Here is a 12,873-nt window from a genome sequence, read left to right as displayed (position 1 = left end):
GCATGGAAGGGGATCACATCAATAGGAAAGAAGATAAAGGTTAATGTGGCACTGGCATTATTAGGTGTGTGGTAACAAATGCCATTTCAGTGAAGAAGACAGCAACTATTATAATGCTATTTATTTACGTAAATGACCCCGTAGCTGTTTTCGAACCGACGGGTCCATCTTCACATGGGTGCTCACATCAAGATGCAGATTTGTTGTAGTTTACATAAGTCTTTGGTTCTTCATTCCCCCTTGTGATGAATGGTTCTTGGGCTCTTCGTGCCTTACGGTAAAACTATTTTAGAAAGACCTATTTAAATGTAATTATCCTTCATAATGACTCAATATTTAAGAGTGTGCAACTGTAGTTATATTTTGCGTGAGTCAACAATCCTACGTAATCGCGTTGGGATGTTGTTAAATTGTATTCACAAAATACTGTGGAGTATGTTCTACAGTATTATGTAAATATAAGCCAACAATACTACAACAACAATAAGCGGATTTTCAACGTAAGTAAAATATAACTACAACTACTCAGTCTTCAATATTTGTTCACAGTGTGTTCGATGAAGAATAGTTACGCTTAAATAGGTCGTATCTAACATGTTCTTTTTTTTCCCGTAGAGCACCACTATCCTAAGTATCTTCCGCAGCAAGTCTTTTTATGATGAACTTTTCGATTCAAACCCAGTTACGGTGTTATCTACATAAATCAATAGAGTTATAAATAATAACTGGTTCCTGTCTTCTTCACTGAATGGATCAACCCATATTTTGTACACTTCCATGGTCTCAAATGTCAGTTTTCGTCAAAATAACACAATGGCCTTTTAACTATTTTGCTGCATCTGACTCATCTTACGGTGTATGGCTGTCGTTTTCATATCGTTTGCGTTGTTCAGGAGACAAGAGAGAGTGTCTTTACTCTGCTGTATACATCGCTGGAACAGGTTGATGGAGGCTTTTTCATAACAGCCTTAATTTATTCAATAACGTTTTGCAGAGAGATTTGAGACTCTAGAGTTATACTGATAAATTATTACAGTCCTCAGACCATTGTCACCTCTATGCATTTCAGTCAGAGACTGGAGATCAAAGACTGGAGACGAAAATATCTTTCAAATGGCGAAATTTGATCAGACTGCATCAGTGAAGGCCATCCCGAACGCATTGGGGTTTAGTGAGAGGTCACTCACAGCACGATGATACACGGCTGTTGGGCGGCCATTCCAGAGGCGCTTTGCACACACCGAACAAATGAATATCCCAGATAAGTGTGGAACAAGTATCCGAAGATCAACGAAAGTGTCCCATGAACGGGAAGTGTCGTTCCGTAGAGTTACTTCGAGTGTTGCAAAGTGTTGTTGACTCAGCTACTTTGCAACTCGACAACAGCCGAGCGCTGCCAAATTTTCCCGAACGTTCTGACCACTCTTGATCCCTTCCGTGCTATTCTAGGATCCTCTATTTTACATCGCTCGCCAGCCCGTCACAAACAGCAGCAGTGCTCTCTTTCGCCCACGCTCCTCTTTGTTATTCAGAGAACTGCTCTGCCGCTCCATTGCAGCTGCTGGCAGCTGTGTCTGCGGCTTAGGATATAAATTTACAATATAGATATGGGTGGTGGCATAGAGAAATGCAGAATATTTGCTAAAATTCTTAAGCTCTGATTACGACCTGGAAGTTGGATCGTCTTGTAATCTCCTGCTGTCACTTCACCAACTGTTATAAATTAGGCGAAGAACTCTAATACATTGGGATGTCACAATAAGATATTTCCTCGTGGAGCAAACACTATACCTACGCCACAAGGACAAGTCATTCTCAACAAAGAGAAATTTTCAGACGGAAAAGCAACAGCGGCACTACACCAAGCAGCTGTTCTCAGTTCATACCCTATCCAGTTACATTAATGTGACGACTGTCAGAAACCTGCCGGCCGCTCTGACCGAGCGATTCTAGGCGTTTCAGTCGGGAACCGCTCAGGTTCGAATCCTGCCTCAGGCATGGATGTGTGTGATGTCCTTAGGTTAGTTAGGTATCAGTAGTTCTACGTTCTAGGGGACTGATGACCACAGATGTTAAGTCCCATAGTGTTCCGAGCCATTTGAACCAATCTTTGACTCAGATCGTTATTGATTTTGTAAATAACGAACAGTTTTGGAAATATTTATACATTGGGATCCATCAGTATCCTTATACTACTATTTCACTTTGAACTATTGCCCTTTCAAGTTAATGTCAGTTTCTGCAAAAGTTCTGTTATCGTATTTTATGACGATAAGGGGTATAATGTTCCGTATTTGCTGTCTCTAGTAATTTTCACCGAAGTATTTTGTATGATATCCTTGAAAGCACTGAAATGGACCATTTCACTTCAAAACACGTACAGTTTTTCAACGAAGACTCACAACAGAAAGATGTTTGTTGCAAATCACAAATCTCTCGACAAAGACTTATTGTTTTGACTGAAATTCAAATGGTTCAAATAGCTCTAAGCACTATGGGACTTAAACCTAACTAACCTAAGGACATCACACACGTCCATGCCCGAAGCAGTATGCGAACCTGCGACCATAGCAGCAGCGCGGTTCCGAACTGAAGCGCCTAGAACCGCTCTGCCACAGCGGGCGGCTTTGCTGAAATAATACAATAATGTGACACATGTTCCAAATATACATTGCGATATCACTTCAAGTGATCGTAGCTAAACATAAACAGTAACTGAACTGTAGCTTATTATAAGACATTGTTTCTTAGTTAAAATAAATTATTACATAATCAAATAATGAGCGCAGGAACCATCCATTGTGACGATGGCTTATTCCTGCGGAGAGTGGACGTCAATCGCTCGGTGAAGTTGGCAGTTGCTTCGAAAGTAGCACTCGGGTCAGAAATTATTGTCGGTCTTGTGCCTGCTCTTGCTTCAGCGTGAACCAGCCAAACAAAGCAAAACAAACGGTAAAAATGGATATTATATTTTAAGGATTACATGTAAGTAACATTTATAGAATATTACTTACCACGTATCATATCCGCGTCTCCGACGTAAGAGGTGCTGTAATCTCAAAATATCAGAACAAGATGTCTATGTAGTTTGCAGTGACACCAGTCCAAAGAAGACGAATAGATAGGTTAACTATTTGAGACACTTCTTCAATATCGAGGTATCACTTGAGTGCATAAACTTGGTCACAATAGAAGCAAGGATTCTTTTCGGTGACAGAACCTCACTCCTATTTTCCTATAGAAGCCTGTTACGTTCCACTGTCCCCAAGGGCAGAAAATAGACGTGTGGCTCGTAATGAGGTCTACACTGCGCTCATAGAAGATGTGGATTGCGTTCTTCTGCTCTTACCATTCCATCGAGAAAGGGGAAGGGATGAGAGTGCAGAACGCTGGCTGGAAAAATAATCCGAAATAGGCATAGAGTGTATTATATTTGTTTGTTCAGCTGGTAAGAGAATCTTTTCCAGAAAGAGTGTTCGAAACCCAGGCAGCTCTTCATGTCTTGAGCAACAAACCTGAAAAAAGTTAAAAGATAACCTGGCTTTCCAACTTTTCTTTGATATTCCCGTAGATCTCTCTTTCACTATTAGTAAAATCTGGAAGTTGCCCTGCGTTCGAGTGACTCAAACAGTTTCATTCAGATATGGTGTACGACTCTTGAACTGTAGTATACGCAATTAAACTCACAGTTATACTGAATTTACCGCCGTCTACATAATTTTTTACATAATAAAACGTTGAATCAGTTACTGATATGTAACTGGTGCTGTGTTTAGTGGCACAATAAGCTTCCGGCCAACAAGGTCTTTTTCAGAAATAGACAACAGACACACACACACACACACACAGACACCTACGCAAACACAACTCACACACACATGACCACTGTCTCTGGCAGCTGAAGCCAGGCTACGAACAGCAGTGCAAGATGGGAGAGGCGAGTGTGTTGGGTTAAGGAAGAGGTTGGGGCTGGAAGGGAAAGGGGTAGCATGCTGCGGTGGTAGCTTGCAGGGGCGAGGTGGAGAGAGGGTAGGGCAGCTAGATGAAATCGGGAGGTTAGACAGAGGGCGGGGGAGAGTGGTGGCGGGTAGTGGGAAAGGAGAGAAGTAAAAAGACTGGGTGCGATGATGGAACAGAAGGCTGTGGTGCTGGAATGGGAACAGGGAAGGAGCTAGATGGATAAGGACCATGACTAACGAAGGCTGAGCTTAGGAGTGTTATGGGAAAGTAGAATATATTGCAGGGAGAGTTTCCATCTGCGCAGTTCAGAAAAGCTGGTGTTGGTTGGAAGGATCCAGATGGCACAGGCTATGAAGTAGCCTAGCACACACTTGGCCACCACACATTCAGTGACGATAGGTCCCTCCTTAAATGCTCTAAGGGTCTCACTGAAGCCTTTACAGATCATAATTACCCCCCCTCTCACAACCTTGTACAAAAACAAATCTCCCATGGCTTATCTTTCCAGTCACCCACCACTTCCCAAAGTACCACTGTCCGACCATGGAAGAGCACTGCCGACTTGACTCAGTATCACCCAGGACTGGAGCAACTGAATTACATTTCCCACCAGTGTCTCAACTACCTCTCTTTCACCCCTGAAACGAAAAATGCCCTACCCTCTAACCTTCCCACGCCCCTCCCCCCCCCCCTCCCCATCCTACACACAGTGGTATTCTGCCACACTGCACAATGTCCTCATCATTCCCTGCCAACTCCTGTTTCCTTGTGCTCCATGGCTCATGTCCCTGAAATAGACCTAGATGCAAGACCTATCCCATACATCCTCCAACCATCACCCCTCCTGTACAGTCACAAACATCGTCTATCCCACGAAAGGGAGGGCTACCTGTGAAACCAGTAATGTGTTCTACGAGCTAAGCTGCAGTCTACATAGGCATGACAACCAACAGGCTGTCTGTCTGCCTGAATGGCCACTGACAAACTGTTGCCAAAACACAGCTGGACCACCCTGTAGCTGAGCTCGCCATTCAACACCACATTCTTCATTTCAGTGGCTGCTTCGAAGGATGTGCCATCTGGATCCTTCCCTGCAACACCAGCTTTTTTGGACTGCGCTGGTGGGGACTCTCCCTGCAATATGTCCTACGTTCCCATAACCCTCCTGACTTCAACCTTCGTTAGTCATTGTCTTTCTTACCTATGTAGCTCCTTCCGTTTTCCCATTCCAGCACTACAAAGTCCTCTATTCCACCAACACACCCAGCTTTTTTTACTACCCTTCTTTCCCACTACCACCCTATTTTCTCTCCCCCGCACTCTGTCTAGCCACCTGACTGCACCTAGCTGCCCTACTCTACCTCGTCCCTGCATGGACCCACAGCAGAAATCTACTGTCCCCTACCCCTACCCTGCTATACCTCTCCCTTCCCTCCCCAGCCTCTTCCTTACCACCACCCAGCCGCCTCTCCCATGATGCACTGCTGTTCGTAGTCTGGCTTCAGCTGTCAGAGACTGTGGTCATGTATGTATGAGCTGTCTTTGCGTAGGTGTCTGTATGTGTGTTTCTGTTGTCTATTTTTGACAAAGGTCTTGTTGGCCGAAGGAGTATTATGTGACAGTACTTTTGTGCTGCCTATCTGCTACTCAGTATCTCTGCTATATGGTGAACAGCAACTATCCTTTTCATGATTCTGTTACATTCTATCCTGGATTTTCCATTGTTTGAGTTTGTTGCTGCAGTGTCTTGTTGTTTGAATCATTAATAACACAACTGTAGGCTTTCGGAATACGTCGACTATAGTAACTGATATTAAGAAAGTCCCGTACTCTGCTGGACTGAAGAATTTTCTTAAGAATACGAGACAAATGATGTTAACGAACTTGAGACACTACTTTTACGAATACTCCGATTTCCTCAACCAGTTCGTTTCGTGGGTTCAAACAGTTTGTTGTACAGTGACAGGGTGATTTTGCAATCTGCAGAATCCAATTGCTTAGAAGCAATAGGCAAAAAATTCATATGGACATATGGCCGGAAACGTGTTCTAAGGGAGGTACACCTACGTGAATGTGGAGCTAAAGGTACGTGACAGTGTAGGTTTCTTTGACTGAAAGCACACACTAGAACACATCAGGCAACTAATGATTTTCTGTCTGTGTTTTAGTTCTGCGGTCAAGAACGCAGTGAGATGGGGCACCATCATATTGGTAGCCACGTCGCCCTTCATACCAGAAAAGAAAGTCTTTCAGCAGGGAAGGCAGAGATCCCACAGGAAGAGTAGGTATACGTCACCTGAGGGGCATTGTGGGACGATATCCGCTCTCACGAGGAGGTCCCAAATAATCCCCATCTACACACTGATGCTGAACCGGTGCTATTGGTACACTGCCACCGTCTACTTCTACATCTACATGGTTACTCTGAAAATCAGAGGTGAATCACCTTAACAGTAATTCTCTACTATTCCACTCTCAATATCAAGCGGGAAAAACGTACACTGAAATTCTCCCGTATGAGCTCTCAGTTTTCTGTTTTATTAAAATGATCTTTTTCCCTATGTGTGTTCAAGAAAATAATTTCCCATTCGGAATAAAACGTACGACACTGAAAGTTTGTGAAAAGATCTCGCCGCAACGAGAAACGCTTTTGTTTTAATGACCTCTACCCCAAACCCTACATCATGTCCATGAAGTTCTCTACCCAATTTCTCGATGATAAAAAAACGTGCTGCTCTTCTTTGAACTTCCTGAGGTACTCCGTTAATCCTGTCTGTTAAGGATCGCAAACCAAGCAACAGTATTCTGAAAGAGGACGGACAAGCAAAATATCGGCAGTCTCTTTAGCAGAACTGTTGGGTCTACTATGTCTTCTTCCAATAAATCGGAGTCTTTGGTTTGCCTTCCCCACAACATTTCCTATGTGCTCTTTCCAATTTAAAATGTTCGTAAGTATAATTACTAGATATTTAGTTGAATTTATGACCTTTAGATAGGATTGATTTATCGTGCAACCAAAGTTTAACGGATTCCTTTTAGCACTCATGTGGATGACCTCACACTTTTCATAGCTTAGTGTCAACTCCCAATTTTTTCACCATACAGATACCTTTCATAAATCGTTTTTCAATTTCTTATGACTTTCTGGTGATTTTGCTCTACGATAAACGACAGCAACACCTGCAAACAACCTAGGACGGCTGCTTCAATTGTCTCCTAAATCATTTATACTGGTAAGGAACAGAAGGGAGCCTAGAACACTACCTTGGGTGACGCCAGAAATCACTTCTGTTTTATTCAATGACTATCCGCCAATCACTACGAACTTCGATCTCTCCGACAGGAAATCAAGAATCCAGTAGCATAACTGAGGCAATATTCCACACGCGCGCAATTTGATTACGAGCTGCATGTAAAGCATGGTGTCAAAAGCCATCTGAGGATCTAGAAACATGGAATCAATTTGAAATCCCTTGTCAACAGTACTCAGCACTTCTTGTGACTAAAGAGCTAGTTGTATTTCCCAAGAACGATGTTTTCTAACTCTGTATTGATTATGTGTCAATAGACCGCTCTCTTCGAGGTAATTGATCATGTTCGGCTACAATATATGTTCCAGAATCTTGCTGCATATCAATGTTAATGATATGAGCCTGTAATTTAGTGGATTAATCCTACTACCTTTCTTGAACATTGGTGTGACGAGTGCAACTTTCCATTCGATGTGTTCGGATCTTTCGTCGAGCGAACAGTTGTATATGACTTTTAAGTATCAGCTATTGTATCAGCATACTCTGAAATGAATCTAATTGGTATACAGTCTAGACCAGAAGACCTGCTTTTATGAAGTGATTTAAGTAGCTTCACTACTCCGAGGATATCTACTTCTACGCTACTCATATTGGCAGCTGTTCTTGATTCGAATTTTTCAATATTTACTTGGTCTTCTTTTGTGAAGCAATTTCGGAAGGCCGTGTTCAGTGATTCTGCTTTGGCAGCACTATCTTCTATGGTATCTCCACTGCTGTTGAGCAGAGAATGCATTGATTCTGTCTTGCCGCTGGCATACTTCACATACGACCAGAATCTCTTTAGGTTTTCTGCCAGGTTAAGAGACAAAGTTTCGTTGTGCAAACTTTTATGAGCATGTCGCATTGAAGTCAGCGCTAGATTTCGAGCTTCTGTAGAAGATCGTCAGTCTTGAAGACTTTGCGTCTGTTTAAATTTGGTATGCTATTTTTCGTTGTTTCTGTAGCTGTGTTCTGACCCATTTTGTGTACCAAGGAGGATCAGCTCCGTCGTTTGTTCATTTATTTGGTATAAATATCTTAATAGCTGCCGATATTATTTCATTGAATTCAAGCCAAATCTGGTCTACAATGTTCATATGGAAAGAGAGGGGATTGTCTCTCAGGAAGGCGTCAATTAAATTTTTTTCTGCTGTTTTGAGTAGGTATATTTTTCGTTTATTGTTGGAGGATTTAGGGGTTAAAATATTCAGTTTCGCTACGACAAACATTTGTTCACTAATCCCCGTATCCGTTTCGATGCTCGTTAGCAACTCAAGATTATTTGTTGCTAAGATGTCAAGTATGTTTTCATAACCGTTTACCGTTCGCGTGGGCTTATGAACTAACTGCTCGAAATAATTTTCTGGGAATGCGTTTAGCACAATATCGGATGATGTTCTATGCGTACCTCCAGATTAAACATCTACCGATTCTGTAAGTTTTCTCCATAAATTTCCGTATCATTTCGAAGTAGTAAAGTCCTTTTTGACTCATCCTGTATATTAATAGATGGTGACCCTGCACCGATGAATAACTAATACATCATAAATTTCTATTATTTTTAGTGTTCTACTCATGTGTAAGTCATATGCGCATTTAAAATATTCGATAAACATCGTTACATAACCTACTAAAAACACAAAATAAAAAATTGTGAGTAATTACAAACTCGTAAGAAAGACCAAACAGTAACGGAAGTCACTCGTACAGAGCCTTATACTACTTAGAGCCAGGCGAGACTTGGTAGCAAAACGGTTCGGAAAAAATTAAAAATTGTCTATGAAGACTAGGAGATAGGGTAATATGATGAATGTCCGGCCACATACAGGACCTAAGAGATTCACTGCGTTTACCTGACGTACGTGAACGACCGTATAGCAAAAACAAACCATACCTCCAGGAATGAAACTGAGAAAGAATAAATTCAATAAACGTTTAATTATAACGACATTTTGGTTAAGAACGACCTACTGTCTAGTAGGGATCATCGTTTTACGTGTGTATGCAACGCACGTAATGCCAGTGAATTTCCCCGAAGTACTTAAATTATGAGTATCTGATTTCTTGTAGAATGACTTTCCAGCTGTCGAAGGTTCGAGACACCCATGTAGTTTCTTGTTAGTACTTGTTGTTGTTGTTTTTGATGTGGTCTTCAGTCCTGAGACTGGTTTGATGCATCTCTCAATGCTAATATATCCTGTGCAAGCTCCTTCTTCTCCCAGTACCTACTGCAACCTACATCCTTCTGAATCAGCTTAGTGTATTCATCTCTTGGTTTCCCTCTACGATTTTTACCCTCCACGCTGCCCTCCAATGCTAAATTTGTGATCCCTTGATGCCACAGGACATGTCCTAACAACCGATCCCTTCTTCTAATCAAGTTGTGACACAATCTTCTCTTCTCCCCAATCCTATTCAATACCTTCTCATTAGTTACGTGATCTACCCACCTAAATTTCAACATTCTTCTGTAGCACCACATTTCGAAAGCTTCTATTCTCATCTTGTCCAAACTATTTATTGTCCATGTTTCACTTCCATACATGGCTACAATCCATACAAATTCTTTCACAAGCGCCTTCCTGACACTTAAATCTATACTCGATGTTAACAAATTTCTCTTCTTCAGAAACGCTTTCCTTGCCATTGCCAGTCTACATTGCCATTGCCAGTCAACATATTCTCTACATCGACCATCATCAGTTATTTTGCATCCCAAATAGCAAAACTTCTTCACTACTTTAAGTGACTCATATCCTAACCTAATTCCCTCAGCATCACCAGTCTTAATTCGACTACATACCATTATCCTCCTTTTACTTTTGTTGATGTTCATCTTATATCCTCCTCTTCAGACACTATCCATTCCGTTCAACTGCTCTTCCAAGTCCTTTGCTATCTCTGACAGAAGTACAATGTCATCGGCGAACCTCAAAGTTTTTATTTCTTCTCCCTGGATTTTAATACCTACTCCAAATTTTTCTTTTGTTTCCTTTACTGCTTGCTCAATATACACATTGAATAACATCGGGGACAGGCTACAACCCTGTCTCACTCCCTTCCCAACCACTGCTTCCCTTTCATGCCCCTCGACTCTTATAACGGCCATCTGGTTTCTGTACAAATTGTAATTAGCCTTTCGCTCCCTGTATTTTACCCCTGCCACCTTTAGGATTTGAAGTAGAGTTTTCCAGTCAACATTGTCAAAAGCTTTCACTAAGTCTACAAATGCTACAAACGTAGGTTTGCCTTTCCTTAATCTTTCTTCTAAGATAAGTTGTAAGGTCAGTATTGCCTCACATGTTCCAAAATTTCTACGGAATCCAAACGAGGTCGGCTTCTACCAGTTTTTCCATTCGTCTGTAAAGAATTTGCGTAAGTATTTTGCAGCTGTGGCTTATTAAACTGATAGTTCGGTAATTTTCACATCTGTCAACGCCTGCTTTCTTTGGTATTGGAATTATTATATTCTTCTTGAAGTCTGAGGGTATTTCGCCTGTCTCGTACATCTTGCTCACCAGATGGTAGAGTTTTGTCAGGACTGGCTCTCCCATGGCCGTCAGTAGTTCTTATGGAATGTTGTCTACTTCCGGGGCCTTGTTTCAACTCAGGTCTTTCAGTGCTCTGTCAAACTCTTCACGCAGTATCGTATCTCCCATTTCATCTTCATGTACATCCTCTTCCATTTCCATAATATTGTCCTCAAGTACATCGCCCTTGTATAGACCCTCTATATACTCGTTCCACCTTTCTGCTTTCCCTTCTTTGCTTAGAACTGGGTTCCCATCAGAGCTCTTGATATTCATGCAACTGGTTCTCTTTTCTCCAAAGGTCTCTTTAATTTTCCTGTAGGCTGTATCTATCTTACCCCTAGTGAGATAAGCCTCTACATCCATACATTTGTCCTGTAGCCATGTCTGCTTAGCCATTTTGCACCTCCTGTCGAACTCATTTTTGAGACGTTTGTATTCCTTTTTGCCTGCTTCATTTACTGCATTTTTATATTTTCTCCTTTCATCAATTAAATTCAATATTTCTTCTGTTACCCAAGGATTTCTACTAGCACTCGTCATTTTACCTACTTGATCCTCTGCTGCCTTCACTACTTCATCCCTCAGAGCTACCCCATTCGTCTTCTACTGTATTTCTTTCCCCCATTCCTGTCAATTGTTCCCTTATGCTGTCCCTGAAACCCTGTACAACCTCTGGTTTAGTTAGTTTATCCAAGTGCCATCTCCTTAAATTCCCACCTTTTTGCAATTTCTTCAGTTTTAATCTACAGTTCATAACCAATAGATTGTGGTCGGAGTACACATCTGCCCCTGGAAATGTCCAACAATTTAAAACCTGGGTCCTATATCTCTGTCTTACAATTATATAATCTATCTGATACCTTTTAGTGTCTCCAGGATTCTTCCGTGTATACAACCTTCTTTTATGATTCTTGAACCAAGTGTTAGCTATGATTAAGTTATGCTCTGTGCAAAATTCTACCAGACGGCTTCCTCTTTCATATCTTAGCCCCAATCTGTATTCACCTACTATGTTTCCTTCTCTCCCTTTCCCTACTGTCGAATTCCAGTCACCCATGACTATTAAATTTTCGTCTCCCTTCACTACCTGAATAATTTCTTTTATCTCATCATTCATTTCTTCAATTTCTTCGTCGTCTGCAGAGCTAGTTGGCATATAAACTTGTACTAAGGTAGTAGGCACGTGCAGTACTTGTTGCTTTCAATTAAAAGAAGACAAACCTTGATTCCTGGCTACTTCACTTCATCGTTCTGTTGTTGCAAGATCATTTTCTTTTTTATTCAGTCTGTGAGATGCTGTTGTATGATAAGGTGCGAATGTCGTTCTCGAAAGGAAAAGGTCTGGTTTCAATTTTTAATCCGTCAATAGATACGAGTAGCATTCAGTAAGTACTGCATCATGTTTCTTTTCTGAAAGCAGTTTGATTTTCTTCAGGATGCGAGTACACCATATCATTCATCACTGCTCTGGCTATAAAACTCTAATTTTCAACAAAATCTCCACTTAATGCGACGGCCTTACGCCACCTTATTGAGAGGTCCTGTATCTCCCATGGTAGATATCGGATCCAGTGTCTTGCTGTATCAATCACCTCTCCATGATCGACGTACTGCTTTCCGCGGAGTGCATCCTTCATTGGACCAAATGGATGGAAGCCGGAAGGTGCGAGATCCGGGCTGCAGGGTGGATGAGGTTGAACAATCCAGTGAAGTTATTTGAGCGCCCCTCGAGTCTCAGAACTGTGTGAGGCCTTGCACTGTCATGGATATGGAGAAGTTCGTTTGCATTTTTGTCGATCACTTCAAATGAGAACTTCCGTGCGTTCCAACTAAGTCTGATTATAAAATATCGATATATCGATAATGCAGGCGATATCATTTTTCCCAATATATAGATAGCGCAATGGCAATATCTAGGGCCGTATTGTTATTTATATTTCGTTCTTTTCGCAATTGTCGGTAAATATTTCAAATTGTTCATTTTATGTTCTAGTGGAACGTAATGTTACTTTCACTGTGTGAAGAGTCTTACTACCTTTTGAGCTTCTATCACGTCCAGTTTTTCTCTTTGAGAGTGTGAATGGAAAACA

This window comes from Schistocerca americana, chromosome 6 (genome assembly GCF_021461395.2).
Source record: "Schistocerca americana isolate TAMUIC-IGC-003095 chromosome 6, iqSchAmer2.1, whole genome shotgun sequence".
NCBI classification, from domain to species: domain Eukaryota; kingdom Metazoa; phylum Arthropoda; class Insecta; order Orthoptera; family Acrididae; genus Schistocerca; species Schistocerca americana.
The sequence above is the reverse complement of the archived record's forward strand: the minus strand, read 5'-3'. Positions refer to the sequence as shown.